The sequence below is a fragment of the Cupressus sempervirens genome, chromosome 2 (genome assembly GCF_028749045.1).
Source record: "Cupressus sempervirens isolate cs-2001-9-10 chromosome 2, ASM2874904v1, whole genome shotgun sequence".
Taxonomy (NCBI): domain Eukaryota; kingdom Viridiplantae; phylum Streptophyta; class Pinopsida; order Cupressales; family Cupressaceae; genus Cupressus; species Cupressus sempervirens.
In genome coordinates, this window is record NC_143119.1 from 325,308,239 (window position 1) to 325,324,204 (window position 15,966).

Genomic DNA, 15,966 nt, shown 5'->3' on the forward strand with positions numbered 1-15,966 from the left:
TAGAAAATGGGAGGATCTCATTGATAGCGACATGGCGACCTCCCAAAAAGTTGAAATTATGGCGAAGCAACCTCCCAAAAAAGTAGAATTCTAGTGAAGTATAAAATTTGACAAATAGATCTCTTTGATGCATAGGATGGTGACATGTGGCAGATCCAACAATGGTCACCATGTCGTCAAGATGAAGTTGCTTGACCATGAACATAGCGACATGGAAACTCAATCAAAAACTAACACGTGGAAGTGAACTGGTGGTGAGGTGGACAAGTCAGGAACTAACATGTGGCAAATGTTTTACATGTGACACACTTCCTGAGGTGCTAACATGGCAGAGAGTGACACATGTTGTAAGGTCATTATGTCATTGATGACATGGTAGAATGCTGACTAGGATAGTGACATGGTGATTGATGACATGGTGCAATGATGTGGCAAAATAGAGGACCAATGAGATGATGCCATGTGGTACCTAGTTGGAGGGGTAAAATGACAATGCAAAAATGAACCAATCCAATGCTAACACATCGCGAGGGTGGTCAAATCAGGTTTGATCCAGATAAGAAAACAAAGGAAAAATCAAAGTCATAAAATTAATTTTTTATGTTTTTCCCAGAAAAGCATGTATAGAGATCGAAAATTTTAAATAAATTTGGAACTTATTCTATAGTTTTAAACTATTAAAAAAGTTAAATTTTTGTAATAATAAAGTGCTATGAAAGTCATCAATAGGAGCCTAAACTTCAAATGGCCGCCACAAGGGCAATTTTTGTCCAAAATAGGTGCTTCAATATACTATTGGAACTGGAGGAAATGAACTTTCTAAATATGAAGTCATATTTTGTACAATTATTCACCTATTCGAGCTATAAGCATATTTGTGTTTTCTGGGACATTCTTAGTAGAATGGGAAGATTTCACCATTAATCATCAAAACTGGTTAGGAGATAGATATAAAGGCTTGTTGAAGTCTGAGTGTCAAGAAAATCAAATCTAAAAGGTTTTCTTGGCTTCTTTAAGGTCATTCAACTAATCTTTACTTTTTCCTTTAGTTTCAAATCTGGCATCAAAATCAGTTACTTTCTAATCAAATATCTAAATCACTTTATGCTTTTGGGAGGAAAAATGGTTAAGGATTTGAAATCTAGTTGTAGAGAGAGATTAGAGAGATTATTTTCACTATTAGGAGATGTTTTCCAAGTGGATAGATGTCAGACATAGATTAGATCTAGGATTTCACTCCTCTATATCATTCTCTTTCTTTCTCATTATAAGGGTTCCAATTTTGGAGAAAAAAATGACTCATTATTGTGATACCATGTGTGTTTCAATCTAGATTTTTCTCATATTTTTGAAACCAGGGTTCCAATCTTGATGTATTCCCATTAGTGTGACACCAAATTCTTCCACATATCTCTTGCATGAATAGTAGTAGTAAAGATAATAGATAAATTTTAGATCTATTAGGTGTTTCTATGTTTTGATTTCATGCATTTGAATGTATTGTTTCAAAGAAATGAATACGAATGAGTCAAAATTTCTTTAGTTTCATTCTGATTCTCATCTCCTATCTCAATAATCTATAGTCTTATGTGGTCTAGGAACAACGGAATGAGACTCATTTGCATCCCTTTGAGGTTGTATGTTAGATATGTTTTGCTATTTGAACAAAGGGCCAAGTAAATGCTTGATTTTTTTGACAGAATTGTTGATTATTTTGAGAAGGATACTTCATAAGAATGAGGTCTTTATGAACACCAATGTCTAATTCACAAAGTGATAGGATAGATCTAATGTTTGGATGTATGAAATACATCATTGATATCACAGATGCATGCATTAGATTCATGGAATTGCCTAATAGATAAGGCATTGATGAGCTACAGGATCATTTGTTCCTATTGTTGCATATTTCAGGTCGTGCTGAAAATCAACATCATTAATCAAATGTTTTCCCCTTTTCATGTTAAAATTTATTCAAAGTTCAACCCTCACTTAGCTTACTATTTTTATGAGTCATGCTATTATCTATTTCATGCTTTTAGTTGTTGGGTTAAGTATAGAAGATTTGAGGGTCTCATATGTTATTCTAGATCCTGATTATGCTTCTTGCACTAGTCGCATAATCAGATCTTAAGAGGTCCACCCACCTAGGTTTTGCAGAATCTGAAGTAGAAGGGTCTAGCCTTATAGTTGGCCTAGATTCTTGGTGAACTGTGTCCATCATTGGAGATAGTTTCCCATAGATGCATTATTGCCTTGCATTCTTGGTTATTCAAACTCTGTTAAATCAAGAGCCAACACCTATGAAGATATTTTATGGTTTGATATTGTTCCAAAGATGGAATGCCATTTGATCCTTGGGAGGACATGGAAAATGGAAAAGAGGGCTTTACATCATGGAGAGGATAACACCTATACTTTTAGGCATATGGGGTAGATGGTAGTAATGTATCCATTTAGGAAAGGACAAGCAACATGTCAAGTGCATAGTCACATTGGTGTGATGGAGTGGATAGGTTTTGTAGAACCTAAAAGGTAGAAGGATGAAGTGGTAATAAAAAAAAAAAATTTGAAATAAGAGATGGGGAAATGGACCAATGAGAGATCCTATTGAAAGAGGAGATCATGGAGGAATGTCCATTTAGAGGACAAGATGTGGAAGAAAAAAATAATGAGGTTGCAAGTATAGCAGATAACAACAATGATGAGGTAGACATGGATGATAGTGGAGGGCACACTGAAGTGCAAATAAGGATAGTATAAGAATCTCTAAAAGTACGTATGGAAGGGAGATTCACAATTTGGCATATGAAGATGAAGAAGATGGTTACTTGGCCTATCAAGAGGCTAGGTAAGAGTAAGGAGTTATTGAATATTGGACCTTTTGTTGTAAAGGTTGAAGATGATGACAACATAGTCATACAAGTTGCTGACAAGATAAAGGAAACAAGTATTCAAGGATGTGAAGAAGGCATGGCGGATTTGGAAAAAGAATTTGAAGCCATAAAAGAGACATGGTAGGGAGATGATATTGAAGAAGAAGAGGACAATGACTTGATAAAGGATGACCATGAAAAAGGTCTTGAATATATGCTAACCAAGATGGACCTTTGGGGTTAGTTGGATGAAAAACATGAATATGACAAGGTAGAATATGGTACTATAGTAAAAATTGGTCAACAAGAGACCATACAAACTGAAATTTGTCAAATAATTGGAATCTCATACAAAATGGGTGAACAGAAGAAGAAAGTGTTAAATCAAAGGATAGATAAGGAAGTGGGGAACCAAACATATGGTTTGGTAAATGAAGAAGCATTGGTAATTATTTTTTTCTAATAATTTTGTTACAACATTGTAGGTTATTATGTGTATGATGATGTTGCATACCATGAACACATCATGATTCTAGTTGGAGGATGGAACACTTGGCATCAACCCAATGTGTTTGATTGTAGGTACAGGTGGATAAAGAACAAAGGAAACATTCAAGTTGTAGGGCCTAGTGAAGATGTGATTAACAATTGGATGACAAGGAAGAAGACTCCCCAATCCAAAGGGAGTTGGATTAATTTGATCCTTGGGAGCATGGTGCAAGGGCACCAAGATTATTCTATGAAAACATAGAAACACACCATGAAGACCAGAGGAGTGAGGAGGACAAGGAGATATCCAAGCAATACAAATGGAAAATAATGTAATCAAATGTGTTTATTTTGTAATGTCCAAAAAATACTAAGCTGCATGTTTGTAATGTCCTTACATGACATAAATATAATTGTATGTGGACCAATAATATCCTAGAGTCAAATAAAGCTCTAGAGTCTAGATTAAGGTATTAGGAAGTCAGTAGTTAATGTTAGTATTCAACAAAAGTTCAATATTTTGTAATTTTGCTAATTCAAAACTTTGAATAACAATGGCTAGGAGTACATTTGGAGGGAAATCCCATTTAAGGGGATCATTAACTATTTGTAAGCCTTATAACCAACCAAATATAGTTGTGGAAATTGTAAGAGGATAATATATATGCTAATCAAGCAATGTATGAGAGAGATAGCTTGGAGTATAGATGGGAACAAAGATCTAATAAAAACTTTTTTTTTTTTAGCAAATCATGTGTTCTTAGCATTTTTATTAGTTTGGTGTTTTGGATTCCAAGTGGAGATGCATTAGGAACCTTATTTCCATTCACTAAGATGTAACAGAAGTTCTGTTTCATTCATTATTTTTTTGAAAAAGATTGATACACACTATGCTAAAAGTTAGACAACTAGTATCAATTGACAGATTATAAGTTTTGAGTTTTTCCTACAATGGTCTAGGTTCTTTTCATAATATGACCATCCCATGGAAATATAAGGGCCTTGGCTTCGGGATTTTGTGAAGAAATTTCAATGGAAATGGTGGTAAGGTACAACAGTGGGAGTTCTAGCCACATGAAGGGGGTATTTTGTGATTTGGATCATCTTATATGATTATTTTGAAGGTATATGATCAACACAATTTATCTAGAAGTTTGGGGAATGGTGATATTGGTGATACCCTAGATTTAAGGGTTTGAATGAAGGTAATTTGGGATTTTGGGGTTCCAAGAAGTATGGAAAAAATTTCTTGGGGATTTGGTGGTTTTATGCCATGAATGATGACTGTTGAAAGTTACAAGGTCTGTGAGTCAATATAATTGGGAGTTGCTTTATTAAATTAACCATTTTCATTCTTAAAAATAAGGCATTAGTCAAAAATAGGGGTGTTGGTCCAAAATGACCATATCAAAGATTTTGGTATGTTTTAGTACTTTGAAAAGGGTGTCCATAAATTTAATTATCATCTCAAGTTATTTGGAGAAATTTTAAGTTATTTATGTTTTTATGCTGATGCAGGGCTAGTAATTTGTCAATTAGGTCTCCTAAGGTACATTGGAAGAATTGGGATTTGGGAGTTGGGTCTAGCCAATTGGATGGTTAAATATAGTTGAATACACATTATATAACTCATAAAATTCTTATTTAACCCTTGGTTGAGTCCCTTGGATATTTGGAGTCATTTGGAGTCATATGGGGTTTGTAGGTGTTTTGGGCAACTTGGAAAACTTACATGCTTGAAGAAGTTTGCAAGTAGAGTTTGTCTTGTGAATTCAAAGGTGTGGAGATCAATGTGTTAACTAAGAAGATTGAGTGGGTAGGGCCATTTCTTCAATAGCACTTGAGGAAGATATAAGGGTATTGTTTCAAAACAAAGGGATAGTTAGTTATTTCATGCATCAAATCAATGGTTGACCACTGATTCTACATCATAAACTTAGTATGGAATGGTAAAATAGTAAATGTTACTTCTATATAGCACAAACCACATCTTTATCATGAATAGAATAGTAGAACATTATTTTGGAAGAAATAAAATATTTAATGCAAGAACCCCTAACAACTAAGAGGTATATGAATCCTATCAATCAAGTTGGGATCAATAATTTCATTATTGGTACTCAGCATATGTAGTCCTTGAATATGGGAAGAGGAATTGGCACTTCAAAGCTCAAATGTATTTACCTTTAATCAAGAAAGTTATAGTTCTCATTCCATGCAAACATCATCAATAAAAATATATATTATATATTTTGAGTTCCATCAAGCAAAGTGGTATTAACTGGAAGTGAAGTGATACGACTTAGACTTAGAGGGTTAAAATCTTGAATAAGAGTACACTTTGCAAGTTGCCAAAATTTTGGCAAAGAGTTGATTTGACTAGTTTCACTAAAGAGGTCATCTAAGGAGTATTAATTTGGAAAAAAATTTGATTAAAAAGAAATTGAGATATATTACTATAGTTAATAGCTATTAAATTATGGGAAGATCTTATTGAAAAACAAGATTCTAAGTTGATAAAGTGAGAATTAAAGTAGAACAAGATATAGAACCCAAAACTTCAACAATTGGAAGAACCAATTTTTATTATTGCAAATTTAGATGTAAAAAGGCATAGCCACAAAATCAACCTTCACCCACCATCAACCATTAAAGCATGGTAAAAATATTATAGACTATTTATACCAAAATAAAATGTTGAAAGTTACAAAGAAAGCCAAGACATATTATATATGTTGGATATTTAGGCAGAGAAAGCCATAGAGCCAAATCTCCAAAAACAAATAATGGTAGAAATATGAGTCAACAAGTTGTTAATGGAGAGTTAGATATCAAAATAGAAATAGAAATTTAAAAAGATGGTCACCTTGAACAACTAGATTAAATTTTTCCTTGTGATAATATGTTAGATTACCAAATAACAATTGAAGAAAAATAGACACAGTTCCTAAATCTTCAACTCCCAAAACTTGATAAATTTACTAATTTTAATACAAGTTTATTTACAATTGAACTTTTGATATTTGAATAGGCACACAAGGATAGAGGAATTTTATTAGGATTCAATCAAAGAAGGGTGCAGATCTAGATTTACTAATGAACAAAATATAAATATATGAAAAAAAAGAATGAGTTGTTTTACTACATTGGATATTCAGGGAGATAAATAGCCACTTTGTTGAGGCATTTTTAGAAAGACTGGGCAACTAAAGATTAAACCACAAAACTTGAAAAATAAATCAGCTTATCCAATCAAAGTTGGAAAATAAAAATAGAATTTGAAAAATCAAAAACAAAAACAACAAAGTCCAAATCCTCAACCATCAAATTTAGATACCATAAAAGCATAAAACATTTACAGGAAAAGAAAAACTACAAATCATGAGCAACCAAAAACTGAGATGTTTATATTGCATTAGATATACATTCAAAGTTCTCAAACCTTCAACCACAAGAAAAGTAGAAGATTTTACAGGGTTAGCTGAAAGAATTTAGATGCCCAGATAAACTTTGGAGATTAGATAGACAAAAGAGATGGAAAAAATATTCCACACCATAACTTAAAATATAAAACTTTCCACCCCCAAACACCTATGGACTACACAAATCTAAAACATTATTTCCTGATCACTCATTGCAAGTAGGTATCAAGTTGATTTATAAACTCAGAGCTTCAAATATCAGATAATCAAATACCAACACAAGTTAACTCCTTTGACATAGTTATGGTTGGAGATCAAAACAAAAACATCAATTTTGATTACTTAACTAGACAAAGCATAGAGCAACATAGATCTTGACCCCCAAAATATGCATTCTTTTACAAATTTGACCCCCAAATCTCAATCCCTAGCATAAGAAAACCTTCACAAAGTTGAAATCTTAATAACCAAAAATTGCAACTTCAATGCATCAAATGGTAATAACCCTGTCATCATCAACTCAGCTCATATAGATTTTAAAGAAAATAAACAATCAAGAAATCATCCGCTTTGATTGAGTGGATCCAAACAATCAGAAAGACAAAATCTATTTTCACTCTTGTGACCACTCTAGAGAGAGAGAGAGAGAGAGAGAGAGAGAGAGAGAGAGAGATTATTGAATTTGCTTGATTAAGATTTTGGGAGTGAAAAATAGCAAAAGAGAATCGATATTCATCAAATCTACTTGAATGAGAATTTAGGTGTCTAAAGCAACCAAAATTAATAAGTACATTGAATTTTCTTGAAATATGCAATCAGGATTGATAGATAATTGTCACACAAAACTAGTAGGAACACAAGGGCAAAAGTAATAAACCAATCCATTGGCTCTACAAGAATGGATTTTTAAACCAAAAATATGAAAAATGTCTTTAGCTTAAGCAGGTTTTAAAAATGAAAAAGTCATCAAACAAAACAAAATTCATTTGCTCAATGCCCCTACCTCTTGTGGAAACTATAGATCATAGAAATTGAAACATAAAAATGCTAATGCACTTATACCCATTAAATATATAGCAACACATCACAAAGTCGGACTACTAGACATAAAAATGATGGATCTCTTTTGTTACACATCTCTTTCTAAAACTTTGATGTTAAAAATACACACAATCTAATCTAGAAACTATAAATAAAAATGATAACTTGCATATATCCATTGAATATTTATCAGCACAACACAAGACCATGAATTTTAGCTACATAACACACAAATCTAGACATGAAAAGTGCTACTTTGCATATATACTCATTGAATATATATCAACACATCACAAAACTAGAATTTGAAGTATAAAACACACAAATTGAGGCATAAAACTAATTTGCAAACACTCATTGAATTAGAATGTTAACTATATCCTATAATACAACATTTTAGGTATACAAATGCCACTTTTCATATATATCAACACATCACAAAACCAAAAAGTAAGCTAGTGTGCCTATACTCATTGAATATACACCAACACATTACAATACCAAAATGTTACCCATAGATCACACAAATTCAAACATACCCATTGAATATACATCAACACATACCACAGAAAATGCTCCAGCAGTAGCATGAAGGTTTTAAAAATGAAAAATTCATCAAACAAAATAAAATTCATTTTCTCAATGCCCTTACCTCTTGTCGGAATTCTCCGAGGAAATTCATTTTAAAAATGTGCTTGTTTCCAAAAGCTCCAAAGGCAAACCCCATTGCAAGATGACTATCATATAAATTCTTCCTCCTAGGATCAGAGAGAGTCTCATAAGCCTCTTGCACCTTAATAAACCTTCTTGTTACTCCTCTGCATGCTCAAGAGGACACACATCAAGATGATACTTTCTAGCCAGCTGCCAATATGCCTACTTGATATCATCTAACTCCACATCACTAGATATACCAAGCAATTTGTAAAATCTCCTGAAGCTCCCCTACTTGAAAAATAATTATTTAAGCCTTTGGCATTTAAGAATTTGTGCAAGTACATAAAAATAACACGATTATATTAGTGTTGTATCACTATAAAAATGCAAGCATTATGCAAGCAAAGAAACCAAAGCAAGGGTTCCACTCACCATGATTTCTTTGCTACTTGAGTGCTCATAATTTTTCTTCTACTTAGAGAATATCTTGACTTGTCATTGCTCTAGTAGAGGGACTCAAGGGAGACCTCATTGAATTAGTAGTAGGACCACCTATAGGAATTAGTTGTTTGTTACCCGCAAAGCCCCAATACCTAAAAAAATTCATGATACCCTTATATTTAGGAATGAAATAATGATACGACAATAAGCCCGTGTGAATAAAGATTAAATTTTAACATACTTTTTGACCAATACTATTATATTATACTTTTAACATATTAAAGTTATGACCCAAGTTGTTCAAAATTTTGACCAACTTGAGAATACTTAAGGAAATTTTTGACCAATATAGGGATGGAAAATAAAAAATAAAGGAATTCATATCTTTGGTCAAAAAATAAGTGCAAATGTACTAGTGTATCTGTCCATTAGTCTATGGATGATGTAATGAACTGAAATTCAAATCTATCTTCAACTTCTTCCACAATGTATGCCAGAAATACCCAAAAAATTTGCTATCTTGATTTGAAACTATACTCTTTGGCAGACCATGTAATTTCACCACTTCTCTAAAAAACTACTACATGAACAACATCACTAGTCTTCTTGCAAGGAATAAATGTGCCATCTTTGAAAACCTGCCAACCACCAGAAAAATAGAATCATGCCTATGCTATGTCCTTGGTAATCCAAGAACATAATCCATGTTGATATCTTCCAATGCCTTCTTTGGTATAGTTAATGGCTGATACAACCTTGTATTCTATTCACTCCTTTCATCATCTGACATACTCTGCTACTTTGTACAAACTTCATCACATTTTGTTATAACTATGGCCAGTAGTAATTTTTAGCAATCAAAGCTATGGTTTTATCTTTGCCAAAATGTCTAACCAATCCTCCACTATACTTCTCCTTAATGAGATTATCTCTCATTGAACTTCTAGGAATGCACAATTGTCTTCCTTTGAACAACATATTATCCTAGATCATGAAATCCAACCACTTTGTCTTCTCAAGTGTAATAGGTTCTATATAAGCCTTCTACACTTCACCAAAATTAGGATCATTTGGATACAATGTACTTAGTTCCTTGAACCCAAACACCTCTATCTACATTTTTGTTAGCAAAAGTCACCTTCTACTAAGAGCATCTACAACTTTGTTAGACTTCCCACTCCTATGTTTCAAAACAAATGTATAATTCTGCAAAAACTCAACCCACTTTAAATGCATTTGGTTCAATTTTCCTTGACTATTCAAATATTATAAAGCTTGATGATCAGTATATAAAACAAACTCCTTAGGAAGAAGATAGTGTCACCACTTCTTCAATGCTTGAACTATAGCTTAAAATTCCTAATCATAAATAGAATGTTTTCTTTTTGTATCATTCAACTTCTCTATGAAATAAGCAATAGGTCTACCTTCCTGGCTCAAAATAGCTCCTATTGCAATACCACTAGCATCATAGTCTACTTGAAAAACCTTGTTAAAATCAAGAAGTGCTAAAACAAGTTGCTCAGAAATTTTTTTGTTTCAATAGATTAAAACTCTTATCAACTCCTATAGTCCACTGAAACTCTTTCCTATCCCCTCTCATTTTTTTAGTTAAGGGTCCACAAATACTACTAAAGCTTTTTATGAAATTTTTGCAGTCCATGAAAAGATCTTACCTCTATTGCAATCCTTGGAGAAGGCCATTCAAGGATAGCCTTCACTTTCTCTAGGTCCATTTTTAGACCTTCTCCTAAGACTACAAATCCCAGGTACACCAACTCTTTCTTTACAAAACTACACTTCTTCAAGTTTATCAACAATTTGTTTTTCCTCAATTTATCAAACTCCTTGTGAATATAAATCAAATACTTCTCTAATGTTTTACTAAAGATCAATATATCATCTAGGTAAACAATGAAAAAATTACCCAGAAACTCTTTCAGTACCTCAGTCATGAGCCTCGTGAAAGTTCTTGGTGCAATTGTTAGCCCAAAAGGCATGACTAACTACTCATATAGTCCTTCCCTTGTCTTGCAAGTAGTCTTCCACTCATCACCTTCTCTAATATGAATCTAATGGTACCCACTCTTCAGATCTATCTTTGTGAAATACTTAGCTCCACTCAAAAAGTCCATAATATCATCCATCCTTGGTAATAGAAATCTATACTTTATTGTGATCTTGTTCATAATGCAAGAATCTATGCACATCCTCGATTCTGCATTCTTCTTTGGTGCTAATACTACTAGTACAACACATGGACTCAAACTCTGTCAAATCAACCCTTTCTACAACAACTCATGAACTTGCCCATTCAACTCTTCACTTTCTACTAGTGTCATTCTACATGCCATCTTGTTTGAAAAAGTAGCTCCTAGAACCAAATCCATCTAGTGACTAATCTTCCTCATTGGGGGCAATCCATCAAGTACATTATCTGATACAATATTAGAAAACTCTCCCAACATATCTACAACTTTTTCTAGTACCTCCTCTACTTCTTCTTTACTATCTTTAGGAATTATAGAAAAACACATATGTTCATTTTTCATACCTTTAAGAAACTCTTTTCCATCAAAACATATTTTGGTAGTACAACACACCATTTCTTCTTTATCCTTCAATGGCTTCAACTTATGTTTCACTCCATCCTTAGTTAGAGTGTAGGTATTTTCTAACCCATCATGTATAGCATGCCTGTCAAACTGCCATGGCCTACCCAACAACATATGACATATGTCCATAGGTATGATATTGCATAGTACCTCATCCTAGTAGCTTCCAATCTTGAACTTCACTGAGCACTGCTCGTTGACCATGACCTTGTGGTCATCTTACACCCAAGCAATAGGGTATGGATGCGGGTGTTTTTGTCTCTTCAGCTTCAACTTGGTGACCATTGTTTTTGACACCAGATTGTCAATACTTCCACCATCAATTATCACATCACAGTACTTATCTTCACATCTGCACCTTGTGCTAAAAAAGTTCCTTTACTTAGGTTCATTCTCACCACTTAGGAAGATTCTTTGGTTAACTAGGACTTCTCCTCTTTTAGCATCTTTAGAATGTGAGGATTTTCCATCTTCATCAATATGTGCAACTCTTGCCTAACCTTCTACTCTTTGATCTATCCTTCCTTGCTACTAGGTACATTCAAATTCTATATGCCCTTCTTCTCTACAGTGAAAACATTTTCCATAGAAGCCTCCTCTTCCAGATCCTTGTCCTCTACCTCTTCCTCTCTAATCTCTATTATGATATAATTAATATGAAAAATATAATTAATTATAATGTCAAAGGAAATATTAAATAAATTAATATAGTATTTGGGAAAATTTTAAGTGTCTACAGGTTTATTTAATCTAACTTGCTAAGCTAACTTATGGCTTGAGAGTTTATTTAATCTAACTTGCTAGTGGCCGACTTGTGACTTGGTTTGGTATAAGTAGAGGCCTTTGTCTTATCATTATTGATTCATTGGGAGGAGGAGTGAGTGTGGAGAGTAGATAAGGAGAATTTTTTTTGTAAGTCTATGAAGAGAGTGTCAAATGTGAGGTAGTTTACAATAGGATTGTGATTATTCATCCATCTTGGAGAAGTGGAGGTGGTAGAGGAGTGAATTTTGAGAGAGGCTAGTAGTCAAGGATTGGTAAACAAGGAGATTTCTTGGTGGGTTTGCAAGTACCAGTTGGATCTTCCTTGAGGTTTCTACTAGAGTGTGGATCTAGACTAGCTAAGGTTTGGATTAGATCTTGAGGGATCTTGCAGAACTATTACTTGCTTTGTATTTGGTCATAACCAAGAAGGCCTTATAGCTTGGCACATTGCATGTAATCAGTTATATCTATGAATAAATTATTATTACTTAGTTTCAAATCTTGCATTGGTGTTTATCTTCTATTGTCTTGTTATTTTCTGGGGGCTAGGACATTTCCTTTAGGGATTCTCCTACCTTGCACTACATCAGAAGCTCTTGAATCTATGAAATAATTATGAAGGTTCTTTCCAAAAACTCTAAGACTGAACAAGAAAGAGGGCAATTCAGCCTTGTCCTTATACATAGTAGGCATAGCCTCAAAGGTGTTGACATGTTGTGATACTATCTTCTAAGGGCCTACACCAAGCATTGTCTTTGTATTATCAAGAATTTTCAATAGTGCTTCTCTTTGACTAGGGAGAATTTGTAGCATATCAAACATGGAGATATTGGCCTTTGTCCTTTTTAACTCTTCAATAGTATTATACCTTTCAATTGACCAAGTAGGATTATTTAGTATTGTAGGTATATTTCCTTGGTTCTAAATTTTTTGTCCAACATAGGTTGCTATTTTAGGTGCCAAATTATTATTTGTTCTTGTATTTGGAGGTGTTGGGTACAATCCTAGAGGAATTCTATCAGTCATGGGTCCCCTTCAATTTTGTAAGTTGCAAGTATTTTAGTTATCATCTTAAAAGTGAACATTTATATTGGTTCAAGCTCTAATTCTTGATTGAATGGAATGAAAAATTCTTCATTGACTTTTCTCTCTCATGTAGTGTTCTATAAAGAATCATAAGATTCCAACAATATGGTGTTAAACCAAATAGGGGACTCATTGTTTGAACATTGTGAATTCTAGTTCATGTCTAGATTTTAGTTGAATTATGGGCCTCCATAATTGGTTACATTTTTAGTGGTCTCGAGTCAATTGATGTCCACAAACTAAGCATTGTTATTATTATCTATGGGGATGCTTCCATTGTTTGGAGGGGTATTCCATTTTTGATTTTTTCTTTGGAACACATTGTTATGATCTAGAGGGTTGAAATTATTCCTTGCATTATTATTTCCACTGAAATTCTTCTTGTAATTTTGACCATGGTTGTTGTTTCAAGGGGTTGCATTCATTTTTTTGAAGTTGTTATTCTACCCTTGTGACAACCTCAAATGAGTTAGTTCATTAGTTATTTGAGAAATGGTCTTTTTCATTTGATCTAGCTCAGTTGTGACATTATTCTTTGCCTTAGTGGATGGTGTTTCCTTTTGTTTAAATGAGACAGATTTTGGAGGTTCATATCTTGGGTATGTTATAGTTGGTGTTGGCACAACTAGTGCCTGTTGTAGTGGGATTTAAGTTAATGGAATAAATTGACTTGGCATCACTTTCACTCTAGTAGGATATGTTGGTACTATTATACTGGCATGAGTTGGAACCATCGTCCCTCATCCATTTGGTTAGCCTTCTTAGTAAAGGTGACCACTTCTTTGATGACCTTATCTAATGTATCAATATCTATACTATGCAATCTCCTTAAGAAGATAGCAATGCGTTAGTCCATAGTGTTTAGATTAATTTGAAATGCATCTCCAATTGGTATAGTGTAGGGTGTTCACAACTTGTGGTATATCAAGTCAAAGTAATGATTGAAACATGAAATGGTCTTTGTTGGATCCCTCTTGATAAATATTAATTGGTGGTGTATCAAAGATGGATTAATAATAAATGTTTTAAGTTGATCTAAGAATAAATTTTCAAAATCTTCCCAATTCTAGATAGATCCAAGTGGCATGTTCATGTACTAGTTAAATGAAACTTCTCTAAATGTATATGGGAACAAACAAAGGACCACATTCTCTTGTTGAATCTTTTTTTGATTGCATATTTCTTTGAAAACCATGATGTGATCCTCTACTATTTGTGCTTCTCTACATATGAACCTTGGGTAGAATTTCTCATGGTTATTAGGATGGTCATTGAGTAGACCTTGAAAATTGATTTGTGAATCTAGTACATTTGCAAAGAAATCCATTGATAGAGGGTTAGGTGGAAAGATAGGTGGAGGTAAGTTCGAAGGTGGAACTAAGGAAGATGATGAGATTTGAAATGGGAGTGTTAGAATTCTTGGTATCTTTTTATCACTATGAGTCTTGCAAAAGTGACTGAGTTAGAGGAACTCATGTCCACTAGGTGAAGACTTTAAAGCTTGTTGAAATGGAAATGGTGGATCAAGATCTTCCAATTTGTGTTTATTCTAGAAAAGCACACCTCTAAAAAGTACACCTCTAAAAAAGTGCAGATTTGAAAAAATGCACCTTCAAAAAGTGCACCTATGTACCTTCTAACAGTGACAGACTTGGAGATGTTCTGAACTTCCAAAAACTACAAAGCCTTCAAATAGAAGCTTGGGTTTTTGGGTACAATGATGATGGACCTCATTCTAGCACCACTTATGTTGAGTGGGCATTATTGTACAATGCTTAACAATAGAAATCCTTTTGAATCTCTCTCCTAAAAAGCTTATCAATGACCAACTCCAAGGTTTTGGATGGTTATTTTTTAACCTTTTGGGTAACTCAATTGAAGATAAATGTGTATGTTAGCAACAATGTCTTTGTTGGTACTAACTAGTCTGCACAACTTTGTTGAAAGTGTAACCACAAAGGAAGATATGTTTTTGTATTTTCTTCTTTATGATGAATTCAGTTTATCAATGCAACTATATGAATTCCTTTCTTAACCAATTTTTTGAAAAGAAAATAAAAAAGATAGAGTAATAAGATATTTTAAGAAAATGATTGAAAGAGAAATTCCTAACAAGCATAAGCCAAAGTAACAACACATCTGTGATATAAATTATGAAAAATATCTTGTAGGAAACCAATGAAATTTGGAGTAGTTCTTCCTCATCTACACTAATACAATCATTGATGGGAACTTCAAGAAAAATTGAAAGATGTTTCACATTTCATCAAATTGCAAGGCCATAGAAAGTGTGCTCACACGAGATAATATGCTATACAAGAACAATAGTGATCCTTTCTCCAATTTTTTACAATAACATAATTTGTTAACATAAAGAAAACACCATAATTAAAAGATCACACAATTATAACATTGCAACAAAACCATTATCTCCATTATTATTCATGAACATGTATTAACAAAAATAACACACTCCGGAAAAATTTACTACACTCATTATGAGATCACCAATAACATATATTATTGCATCAAAATAATGGCCAGAAGTACATATTACATCCATGTATTTAAAAG